Source organism: Neopsephotus bourkii, unplaced genomic scaffold (assembly GCF_033783945.1).
Source record: "Neopsephotus bourkii isolate Nb327-2 ecotype Australia unplaced genomic scaffold, CSIRO-AGI_Nbou_v1 NB_1749, whole genome shotgun sequence".
Classification (NCBI taxonomy): domain Eukaryota; kingdom Metazoa; phylum Chordata; class Aves; order Psittaciformes; family Psittacidae; genus Neopsephotus; species Neopsephotus bourkii.
Window position 1 is genome coordinate 4568264 of NW_026902223.1, and position 12640 is coordinate 4580903.

General features: G+C 42.3%; 1 protein-coding gene across 8 annotated transcripts in view; it reads right to left on the reverse strand.

Moving 5' to 3' along the window:
- Positions 1–5415: 5415 nt before the first annotated feature.
- The window catches only part of ANKFN1 (ankyrin repeat and fibronectin type III domain containing 1), a 128083-nt gene continuing 120858 nt past the window's right edge, over positions 5416–12640 (reverse strand). For 4 of the 8 annotated variants that reach the window (XM_061377315.1, XM_061377314.1, XM_061377312.1 and 1 more), the window contains 2 exons: positions 8241–10981; positions 5416–6143 (listed from right to left, as the gene is read on the reverse strand). The gene's annotated coding sequence lies outside the window, so the exon portion shown is untranslated. The remainder of the gene's footprint in view (positions 6144–8240; positions 10982–12640) is intronic. The other 4 variants (XM_061377319.1, XM_061377318.1, XM_061377316.1 and 1 more) reach the window with 4 other exon arrangements.

Consider the following 12640-nt stretch of genomic DNA (forward strand, 5'->3'; position numbering starts at 1 on the left):
CAGATATTTTTAAATATAAAGAATACCCCAATACAAGACATGTTCCAGAAGCAAAGTTCAATCTATTCTTCAGGTTTGCTTATAACTTTGCACAGAGCCTTAAATAACAATAACAAAGCACCCGAAACCAAACAGACATGGGCACACAAACTGAGCTGAAGTGTGACCACCTGAATCGATTTTTCTTTTAATGACTTCATACTTGTTTATTTCCTTCAACTTTCACAGTAAGTATGCGTGCACAATGAATAACACATGTATAGGACCGAATACGAACTATTTTGAGAACATAGCTCCTCCTAATTTTTTTTCACGCGAATACATGCTGTGGTATATGTATCTTATGGCATATGTTTTAGAGTTCATCATAAGTCACATTTTTGCTTTTCCTCACTTAACAAAAGGTATTGGGAAGCAAATAATTCCTTTTCTTTTTCTTTTCCTCCACTTCCAATAAGAAATGTGAATTCAGAGAGGCAGTCCAGTACAAAAGGCAAGTCAACCTTCAGGGAGTTTCTCTAGAAGTGAATTGTATTCCCTATTTCTACTCACAACTGCTCCAATACCCAGACACCAGTCTTACAACACAGTTTCTTTTCAATGTTAGGACACCTTTAAGATTAGAAACATCCTCCTCATGAACACACACACTGAACACAAGCTAACAGCTCTCAGGCACCTCTGGGTTAAATGAGCTAGAAAAAGTTGCTGAGGTATCTTGCTCTAAGGTATGTTTTCCAATCCCTGAATCATTCTTACAAATCTCTACTGATCCTTCTGAAGTCTGACTTCCAAAACAGGATGAAATACTTTACTACTTTACATTAATATAGATCTGTATGTGGTAAATCTGGTCATCTGGCAACAAATTAAAGTTAAAATAATCAGTTAAACAACAAATAGAGGAGACATTTAGCAAGAACAATACCAGTGAAAGACACTGGTTTGTCACTTCAAGTAAGATTTTTAACATGAAAGCTGAAAACACTTGGAGTGTAATCAGATAGCTGATGCTCAGTACAGCTACATTCTCTCTGGCTTTCATGGCTTCAGTGGATGCTGAAATGAATCTGCAGTTTGTTTTTATAATTAATTGCCAAAATTAAAACATTTTTTTTTCTCAGCATTGGTTGAACGGATTTTCTCTGAACCGATTTCACAAATAACATAGAACATGTTGAAAGTGAAACAGTAAAACTGTCACAAAAACAATGGACCTCTCACCAGCTTGCACACTAGTGGGCCCAACAGCCCGGATCTCATTTACATTGTACTTGCTCCAAAGGAAAGCTATCATCAAGTGTGCAAAGGACAGTCTAGTCCTAAATGGTAACGATCATTTAATTCAATGGATTTTAAACATGCTATACTGAATGCAATCCCTGCAGAACATGGAAGAACAGTGCTTGAGATAAGTTTCTTCCGAGTCGCCCCTTCTTTCTGATATTGTGGGAGTTTGACGATTTACTTTAAGGAAAATTATTACCATAAAAATTCCAGGTGAGAAAAAGTGCTTTTGAAAGCCTGTTGCATGAAGTCTTTTATTTTACCTACATTCTTACCTAAATCCTACCTTGACAGAGGCAGATGTAAGACCTGTCTTTGACTAAGTCCAGAATTGCATGTATTTATCACATACTTTAACTTTACCACTACTTAAACATCAGTACAGTTGCAGTAGCCTCATCCTCTGAAAACCTTTAGGACTCAATGCCAGCACGAAGCTCAACACAGAAATGAGCTTACACAGAAGTAAAAGCTCCATTCCTTTTCAAGTCCAATGGATTAATGTAAGGAGAAAGTCAATAGCACTAAACTCATCCTGAACTTTAAGCTCACAGATTGCTATGGCATTAAGGACCAGAGATGAGTTCAGCCTACAGTGGCTATGGCTAACTAATTTAATTAACAGTTATGTTCTAGAAACCCCTCCATTTACAAGTACTAAGTAATATGGTAAATATGGAACAAATTATCAGCAACAGCAGGGGAGATTTAAAATACGCATCTTGAGCTCGGAGTCACTCAGGAACCTGCGGTGATGCAATCCCTCAAACAGAGCGATCTTTATGAGCTTAACTCTGCCAAGAATGCATGTGCAAACCATCTTCCCGAGGCTCATCCCCACGGATGACACACAAACTGGAACGCCTCATCCACGTGGAGCCATGCCTGAATGTTTTTGCACCTCAGGTGTTTCCCGGTGACTTAGAGCTGTGTTATTCAATCCCTTAGAGTTGAAAACCTTTACAGCTTCACCAAGGCACCACACAGACCGCTGCAGAGCGGGTTGAAGGCTGCCAGTGGTAGCTGTAAGATGCAGCTTGCAGAGGTCAGACCAGCCATAACAAGGCTGGTGTGCAAAGGCACACCCGACCCACCCCACTCGTGTCACAGCCCTCATCGCCCTCAGGGGGCTACCTCAGAGTCCCGAAAACGATAAATACCTGAGATAGTGGCAGCAGTCATCGATGGTTGACATTGTGGAGGTAATCCACGGAGGCTGAGCTTCAGCAATGTGGGCACCATACCTGCAGCATGGACGTGCCGCGCCATTGCAGATAACGCTGTGGTAAACACCGGGGAGCTTTATTGACCCCACCTGTGCAAGGCTCTTTGGGTAACTTCCCCGTCCCGCGAAGCCCGCAGAGCACATGGAGGCACCGCACCTCCGGCAGGGCGGCTGCCATCACCTCGGCTGCCCAGGAGAGGGCGCCGCGGCGCTCCCCTGCGACGCCATTTTGGGCAGGCGTGTGGCGAGGGGATCGTGTGATGCCCGGAGCGTGTGGTGCCCGGCCCGGGCCTGCCGTGTGCGGGCAGCAGCAGAGCGGGCGCAGGAGGGACCTGGGGCAGCCGAGGCTGGGGGCCCTGGGTGGTGTTAGCCTGTGGCTGGTACTGCGAGTCCTGCCTGACCCATCACAGCCCCCCGCTGCTTCCTGCTGCCATGTGCTCTGCCAGCACAGCAGCATCAGGGCTTTGGGTGCTGAGGTGTGAACCTGCTGAGACTGCAGAGCTGGCCCGAGGGGCATATTTACTATCAACGTGGTGAATGGTGACATACTGAGTTGGGCTGCTAAAAAATGTGTTTCTGTTTCAATGGAAGATAGTCAGTAGCGTTGGAGGGGTGTTAGATTGGCCTGGAGGGTGATGTGGTTATTCATGGTACTCAGCAAATATGAGGAAGACAGGACAGGAGGTTACTAGCAAGTAAGATCCCAGCTTGGAGCCTGCTGGCATCAGGGAGATGCTCTTGATGCCCAGGATCGGCTTCAGCTGATGTCCTGGTGCTCTGAGCACACGGGGAGCATGGACAGCAGGAGAGCACTCCTGGGTTTGCTGACTGCTGAAGGGGAGGCCTGCAGAGCTGAGCAGCAAAGCACAGCATGATTTAGCTGAACTGCAAACCTCTGTGATGGTCTTCAGTAACATTCCCATCTCGGGGTACCTAGGAAGGGGTAGCACATCCTCTGTGCCTCACAGTTATTCAGGGGCTTCCTCCCCGAGGCCCGTGGTGCAGCCACATCTCACCGAATGCCTGTCCATTGAGACAGGCTGTGGAGCTGGTGCTGCTTGAGACAGGAGCGAGTGTCTGCAGTCAAGCTGCAGGGTTGGCTGCAGTAGGGATGCAGGCTATGGCTGCAGACACGTGGGAAACGCTGCATCTTCCCAAATAAAGGGATAAGGATTGTCAGAACCCCCTGCAGGGGTGCGTCCACCCCTGTAAGACAGGGTGAGGGGTTGGCAGTGCTTGTACAGAGTACCTGAAACAGCCCCCTCCAGCTGAGCCCGCGGTGTGCGAGTGTACACTCGGTGCATCTTACATCTGGAGACAGGCAGCGTGTAGCTCGTGTGCTGGACCAGTGCCAGGGTTAAGCCCCCAGTAGTCGAAGCTGGATCCCTGGTAGCACTCGTGATGGGAGGTCAGGCGCAATGAAAGAGCCCTAGTAGTTTGAGTAGGAACACACCAGCACCTCTCCTGATGGGAGGTCAGGCGCAGTGAGCAGGAGGGCCCCCCTCGTGCTGGCAGCTCCGTTCCAGTGTTTGGCTGGGCTCCAGAAGATTAAAATAGAGCCTTAGACTGTCCCCTCGGCAGCACTGCCAGCCAGAGCCCTGACAATCCTGGGGTTGTACTCAAACGTGAGTCCCCCGGGAGCGTGGCTTTACCCTAACAGCTGAGGCACTGAGTAGGTCGAAGCAGGCTGGGTTATTGCTCCTGTGACTCAGACTCGAGGAAGAGAGGGATCAGGATGGAGCCATGAGAGAGCAGGGGATCAGAATGAGAACACAGGACACAGATGGGGAAGGAGCAAGTGTGCCCCAGAAGAAAGCTTGAAAAAAGATGCGTTCTGTTGGGGCTAGGTTCGAAGCACATATAGCCACGAGATTGCAGTGTTAAACTTATCAAGCCCGACTTCTGATTTAGCTCCTTTCTGTGACCATTGCAGGAACAGATAAGCAAAAAAAAAAACAAACAAAAAAAGCAACATTTTCCTTTCTCAAACATTTCAAAAGCAATATGGGAAAAGGTGAAGGTGTGCAGGTTCTTGCGAAACACCCCTGTGTAGGTGCAGGATCCTTTTGTGGTCCAGGAATGATCACAGCTAAGGGGAATGGAGCCACGTTCTCATACGTGTGTCACTGATGTTAAGCACTTAAACAAAATGCCTGATTTTCAGGAGCGAGGAGCACTCCCGAGTACCACTAAAACCAACAGCAGCGGCATTGCTCACAGAAGGGTGTTTCAGCCTAGTCCACTATTACGGATTTATTTATCACCACTTAATGATGGCATCCATGCTTGAAACGTTTTGCCTCAAGATTTTCAGAAAGCGATTACAAGCAAAACATTTTGGCATTGCCTTTTTCTGCCCCTAAAAAGCAAATTGGTGGAATTTTTAAACCAATTTATTTTGCAAAGACCGCATTGATTAAGTCAAAAAATTGCTCATCTCACCAAAGGCAGGGATTTTATTTTGATATATACCAAACCCCCCACTTTTATTTACTGGGATTAAAGGTTGTTTTGTCTTTAAACTGACTTTAATTTTAGTTTATAAAGCTCCAGAATTGCTGCCCACTTTACTGTTTATTCTGTGTAACTGAGTGTGTACGTGAGCAGCAGAGCAGAGGATTCTACCTGTTTTTTTTCCCGGCATGCCATAATAAAAATGAATTGGATAATCGCAATAATTAGCTCTGTTATTCACACAGGTAAGGAGCAGAAATCCTACTGATTAATTAGAGATAATTATTAGTAATTAAAACCTCTTAAAATAGAAACATTTTACTAGCTCTTCTAAATGAATATACATTTGTTTGAAAAGAGAGTTTGAATACAGCTGTCTGGGGAAGAGAATGATGAAGCTTATTTATAATGATCTTTTGTGTGTTTGCAAAACAACCAAACACCTCAGCTCAAACCCAAAGCTTTTATTTAAAGGCAGAATTAAAAAATGAGTTAATAAGATTGCTCAGAGAGATGACAGTTTGTATAAGTTAATACATCTGAATGGAGCAGCGAAATGGTATCTTTTGCTGTCAGAAGAACGAGTCAGAAACATGCCTATAAGAGTTTGTTAACTTCTTTCCAGTTGGTTTAAAAGCGTTTCAGCATAGAACACAGAGGCAATTATAAACCAGCACTGTCCTTCAAGGAACCATGGCAAACATGTTAGAAAGGTCTGGAAGGATTGCTCTGTTCACTTACCTATCTTCTCATATAAAGAAGAAATCTCAGCTTGGGGCAAGCAAAACATAGGAACAACCAGGCTCTAAAAGCTGCGTGGTACATGCAGAAATGCCCCAAAGTAATTTAAGTACATGCACACAAAAATCCTTCTTTGTCTTGCAGTGTTTTTTCTAGTTAATTCCTTAGCTTACTGTACATGACTAATTACTCGCATTTGTTTTTTTTCTTTTACTAACTTTGTAAATGTGGTAACAATGTTTTGCAACTGAAAATGAAGGAAGCAGAGGTGACCGACAGTCACATTTTATTTTACAGTTTAAGCAGTATTTCGCTCTGCTGCTGAGCTCCACTTTGGCTGCGTTTTGGTTACAATGTTTTCCATGTGTGAAAATACCCACAGATGATACTCCAGTAAGATGCTGTTATCCTGAAGCTTGCAATGAGTTGGCATGTCCTGGCTGGAATACAGACATTTGTCAACATTTACATTACCGCATATACTTGTGCACAAGCTATGAATAATTGACTGCTGCTGATGTTGTAAGGATGCTAAGCCCGAAAATTGTGTCCCTGCTCTGTCTCAAGCTCTTTGTGTGACCTTGGGCATGTCACTTATTCCAATTACAACAGTATCTGTACAAAAGGTAGGATAGTGCATAAGGTGCCTAGAGGCTCCCACAGTATGGTGGTTAAAATACATTTAGCAACCTCTCCATCTTGGAAACAAGGTAAAAAGTGACCCAAGTCCCTTCACTTCAGCATTGAAAACGGAGTTGTTCTTATTTCTCTTGTTTACATACAGTAACCCAATTTTATCCTACATTGGAAATGTTGCCATGCTTTTTGAGAACAAGAATATGTGAAAAATGGAGGAGTGACAATGGAAGAGCGTGTTTCACTTTTATAAGGTAATTCCCCTCTGTAGGCAATATCTGGGGTGTTTCTTGGCTACAAGCAGATTGTACACATCCAATACAGTGTGTTTACAACATGGCTTGAAAGCACAGATTCACACCAGAAGCATGCAGTGGATTCTGTCTGGGTATCATTGCAAATACCCAGCCGAAAGCTGCCGAGCCCATAGGACAGCCCTGGGCTTGGAGAGGGTTTGGGCTGTCAGCCTGCAAGATCTTTATGCTGTTCACTGCTTTGATACTTGTATGCCAGCACTTTCTGCAGTTATAACACACAGATTAGAAAGATGCCACTTCAAATCCAACCACCCAGATATCACTGCTGTATTGAGGCAATTACATTTATACAAATTGCATTTCAATTCCTGTTGACTTTGTTATTTTTGCCCACAAGCTCTGGAAGCCATGTTTTGTTTAGGTTTCTGAATGTGTAGCCCAAAATTTAAATTTGGAGACCATATTTGAAAGCGTGGCCTTAGAAAAAGTCATTTTCTAATAAAAATGAAAGAATGGAGGGAAAAACACAAGCGACATTCAGATTTCCATGGACTGCAAAGCTCATATAGGTGGGTACTTGGTGACGGTCAAATACACAAGTGCACATGGTATTTAGGATTCTGAATGTATACGCTAGCAATTTTTTGTTAATGAGGGAGAAGACCTGAAGTACATCATTTCAGAAGATCACAGGAGTGGTAAGAACACAAGAGCACTTCAAGTCTTCTAAATCTTAAAAGAGCTGGGTTTCTATGATATTAGATCAAACAAAAAAATCTATGTTAAGAACATTTTTATGACACTCATTCACTCGAATAAACCTGATTTCTTTTACCAACCAATCTTTTTTCTAAAATAGTATTTAATATCTGAAGTTATAAAAAATATTTGTAGTCTTGAAAATTATTTTTATTGTCTATTTTATGTACTAGACATGCCTCTTTCAGGAATTATTAAAGAAGCATGAGTCATGCGGCACTCATTTACTCTTGGCTCGTGGCCATCCTCAATATATATTTTGCTATTTTCAAACCATTTGCAGGTACATATGCATGAAAATATTGTTGCGTCAAGTCTCAAGATCACAGTTAGCACAGCCTACATTGTTCATCTAGATATTTACAAAGTTTTAAAGCACATAAAATTGTGCATTATTATGTACCAAAGTTTAAACTTTAACATACGCTTGGTTGCATATATAGCAACAAGTTACAATAAAAATCTGAACAAAGACAACCAATAAACAGCCAAATTGCTATGTACAAACAAGGCAGGAAGCAATTAAACACTGCCTTGCACATTTCAGTTAAATTACTTTTTCTCTGAGGGGAAAAAACCAAACAACCCCTCTTCCCTTCCCCCAGGTCCCCAGTAACCCTCAACAGTCCTCGTTTTTATCAGGAAAATAACTGGAACTCCCGTTACATTTAGTAGGGGATTCATTTGCATAATATGGGAGAGAAATTTGGTCCCTATTATCAAATATAGCAATAGATCATGCAGTATAGGTTACCCCCCCCCAGTACAACTGGTAACACGTCAGCGTGGTGGGCTCACTCTCTGAGCCCGCTCCAACAACTGTCCCTGTAACCTCCAGGGGGATGTTCCATGAAGTAAATCCCCTTTTGTCTTCCTTACACATGCCATTTTTGCACCAGCATCTATGGGTTGTGTTCGTGATGACTCCACTGACCCAGATCCTCAGCTGATGCCGAGCCAGCCTTGTGAGCCAGTGGAGGTAATGCTGATCTGTGCAAGGCAATAATATCTGACTTGCCTTCAGTGGAACTACTTTTGATTTACACTGGTGCAAAAGAGCCTGGAGTGAGGTCTAAGGACAGCATAATTGGCCTCAAACTGACCATTATATAAAGCAAAACACAAAACCTCTGTGCATTTAACTTAAAATCTGCTTAATAAATTACTACAATTCACAGTAATAAGGTAGATCAGTGCTACACTAACCACTTTCTCTAACGTTAGGTCAATTTCAGATAGCTTTTCCAAGGCAGAAAATGAACATAAACATAAAAAATCTATTCTTATTATTTGACAAGCAAAAGACGAGGTTTCCTGTAGCCTAATGACAGACAAGCTTACTAACACATTATTATAGTGTGAGTGATTTAAAGGCTAAATTTTGCCCAAGGTGCTGTGGTGTGAATACGTATTCTAGCCTGGCTCTTATTTCACCCCCAAAGCTCCATTTGAGAGACAGCAAGCTGGGTGAATGCTCATGAACACCAGGACCAAGAGATGTCCTCTGAGCTGGTAGGGTCTGCACAGCTTTCAGCAGTACGTGGGGCCTGCTTCAGTCGAATCAACAAACTGACTTCTCATGACTTTGCAGATGCTCACTTAGGACAAAAGAGGCCAAAGCTGCCAGAGGAGAATGCACAGCCTGCCTTGGGGAACGTTGCCCTTGGGTTTTGCAAAGAATATACTGTTCCAACAGCTCTGCTGCTCGCTTCTGGGCATGATTTAGCCTTACGAATTCTACTTGGTGGAATCAAAAGATAGATTATACTTACAAATAACATATTCCAGCTATTTAGTGTTTTTCTGTAGTGGAAAAATCCGACCCAACCTGATGAAATCTCCGTTGTCTGAAAATTCAAGGCCTCTTTACTAAAAATGCTTTTTGCTGATGGCAAAGTTCAACACCTCAGAGAAATTCAGAGTAAGTTTCCAAGCTGTGTACCATATTTTCAAATACACTATACCCTTGTTGTTTGTAAGGCTGTATTGAAGTTTTACATAACAGTCATGAGCCATGCATTTAAACACCTTAAAAGAGTTGACCAGCAACTTAACGCATTTCTTTATACCGTAGAGAATTTAAAGATGCACCATCTCTTTCCAAAACACTCTAAACATAAATGTTCAGGATAAAATATTCCATCTTCTCCCTCCCCTTTTTGTATCTATGTTTAAAAATATTATAGATTTCTCTGTGTGTGCTTTTATTGTCTAGAAAATCCAATTGTCAACTGATACCTAAAGGCAAAAGAAGAAGAAATACGAGCCTGGGAAATCAGTGCTCGAGGCACAGCTTTCTTGAGGCAAACTATCCATGGGCAGACTGCCTTCTTGCTGATCCTAGGAATTCCCTTGCAGTTTGCCTCTAACTTGCTTCCTACCAACAGAAACAGGAAAGTTTTAGTCCACTAAACAGGGAGATATGATCCACATTCTTTTTTTTTGCTGTGGAGTCATAATATTAAAGCAGTATGTTTTTTCCTAGCCAGTTAAGTCATGACTAGAGATAGGAGGGTCTGAGTTCAGCCCAGGTGAAAATACACTCCCTAGAAAATGCAGGATAAAGTTCTGTGGCAAGATACAGGAGTAAGAGAGAGGTTTCCAGAAGTTTGCGAAGCCTTAGTATCCATTGTAGGGCAGAGCTTCAGTGAGTACAGACTCATCTGAATGAGCTGTCTGCTGGCTAATGAAACTCTAGTGTGCTGTGAGCTCTGAGCCACAACATTTCCCAGTTCTGTCAGGAATCCTTGGAGGGGCACTCGAGCCCAACCTGGAGAAAGGGTTCCCAGTAACTGAAGCAAAGATCTGAGTTCCTGATTTTAATTTGATTCCTGAATGTGAGCCTTTACTCTAAGCTCTACTCAGAAGAGCCACTTGTGCCTTTATGGAGTGGGAATACAGTGCTGTAGTTTGCAGGATGCTTCTAAATTGCTGTGACTGCTTGTGAAATGTGTGAGTGATCTTCCTAAGCCAACTGCAGAAGCATTATGATTAGTATTATGACAGTACTTGAGAGGCACCACTTTGTACTATTGTACTATTTATTTATCTCTGGGTGTTCATTACTATTCTTTTAAGGCGTTGCTCTGTTCAATCACCCACTGAATAGATAGGGATAATAATTTTGAACAAAGAACACATATTTCTAACAGGAGACAATTCATAGCTTTATAATCAGAAGTATTTAAAGTCAGAACTATCAGCTGCTACTTTGACTATTAAAGTATGTGGAAGAAACTCAATCTAGAGCTAACAGAATTAGGGAAGCATGCCCCATTGGCCGTCACGTAAACACCACTTCCATGTAACAAAGTTAGAATCAAGATGGGGTACATTGTGGCTGGCATTTGCATTCTCAAATTCCATTTTAGCACAGCAGATTATGATGAAATCAAGCCCTTTCTGCCAGTAAAGAATCCAGCTCATTATTAGATACATGACTACTGCTGGAAAAGTCCAGCAGCAGGTGTAGGTAACGGAGATTTTTACATCCTTCCTTAACCAGCAGCGTGTACCTGTTCTGCTGTAGATCTTGCTACTTCTTGCCCTCAGTGTTCCTGACGAGCCGAAGCAAAGCAAGGTGGGTTTCATTTAGGAACATCTTGTTTTATCTCATCACTTCCTGCAAAAACATATGGCCTCAGTGTATTGTTATTTTTATTCTTTAATAGACAGTTTTATGGCAGTTTTGCTTAGAGGCTAAACAGATTAGGGGAGCCTGGGCTAGGTGCTGTATCCTAGAAAACAATCTAAATTATTTTGACTTCTGAATATGAGCATTACACTGTCTGGCTCTCCTTGGTGCAAAGCCTTCTGCTAATGAACATAATCTAATGTAACAAGCTGTTACTGCCTTCAGTGACAGTAAAACATCACTGTTCGGTTCTATGGTGTGTGAGTCAGGTTTTCCCCCTGCAGCTCCATGTGGCATACAACATACAATGTATGTCCTTCTAGCTGCAAATTGGCACTGACACTTCTGTTCCCCCCCTGCATCTTCTCACCCACAGGAATTTTCAATATGGGTCTCATTCAAAGCCTGTGGAAGTGAATGGATGTCTTTCCATCCTCACTGAGCTTCGGATCAGGGAATGAATGAGCAGTTTGGGTGAAAAATTAACTTCCCTCTCCCAAAACGAGAAGTTACAAATGTAAATCCCTTATAGAAAGTTTTTGCCCTTGTATCACTGCAAAGACTCTTCTTGGCTTCCACATACTGACCAAGCATAAAATAGTGAATAACATTTATTTTTGAATTTATGGATTGAGTTCACAGGGATTTTAATAGCACTGGGGTTATGGAAGTGCTATTTTAATAAGGACCACAGATCATGGGCCCAAATCCTTACCTTTACCTCAAGGACTTGTAAACTCAACTATTTAACTCAAATCTCTTTATTGGAGGCCTTAGAATGTATCCACCTGGAGGCTGAAAAATTGAAAGGTAGAAGGCTGCGCAAACATGGAGTGAGGGAATTTAACCAGCAGGAATGTGGCCTATAAAATTAAACTTCAAGAACTGTTTAAGAAAAATTAAAGCTTGTGCAACAGCTGGGGTTTCTCTCCACATTCGTTCATTTCTTAGTGACTCAAACGTTATGGTTCTCATTAATAGAGATTTCATTTTTGAGATCATCTCCTGTAGTACTATAAGGCTGGTTGTGGTTGCAAAGGACAACATCATGACTCGGTGTGATCTGCCTTTAGACAAACACAGCATGCTAAAACACCACCTCCCACTCTCCTTATGGTACAAGATTGGTGGCCCAAATAATGGATTCAAACCGTACCCCTAATTTCCCTAATCATTACAATTATCCCAATTTCAGACATGGTGATCAAATACCCCATAAGTTTACAGTGAATATTCAGGAACAAAAGAAGGAGCATTTCTTTTCAATGGGTGTATGAGCATGCTGCCAACATGCAGAAATGAGCTCTTGTGTTCTGGGCAGAAGAAAAGACCAAGCTTCAGTCTCACTTAGACTCTGCATCTTATTCCTTCAGAACTTGGCCTCATTCTGCCTGCTCTTGATCCCAAAGGTTTACCTGCTAAGCTTTTATAATACATAATTTGAAATCTAAGCTGCTGAAAAAACCCCTTGTGATAATTATGTCAGGCTCTGACAGCACTCAGAGATGGTGTTGACTGCATTTTCTAGGTACCAAAAGACTTCTCATTTCTCTGTAAGTGAAACTCTGGGTTAAATATGTTCCTAAAACAGTTAGCACTTCAGTTATATGCAGCCTAAATCCATGACAGGAAATGATGGAGAACTGG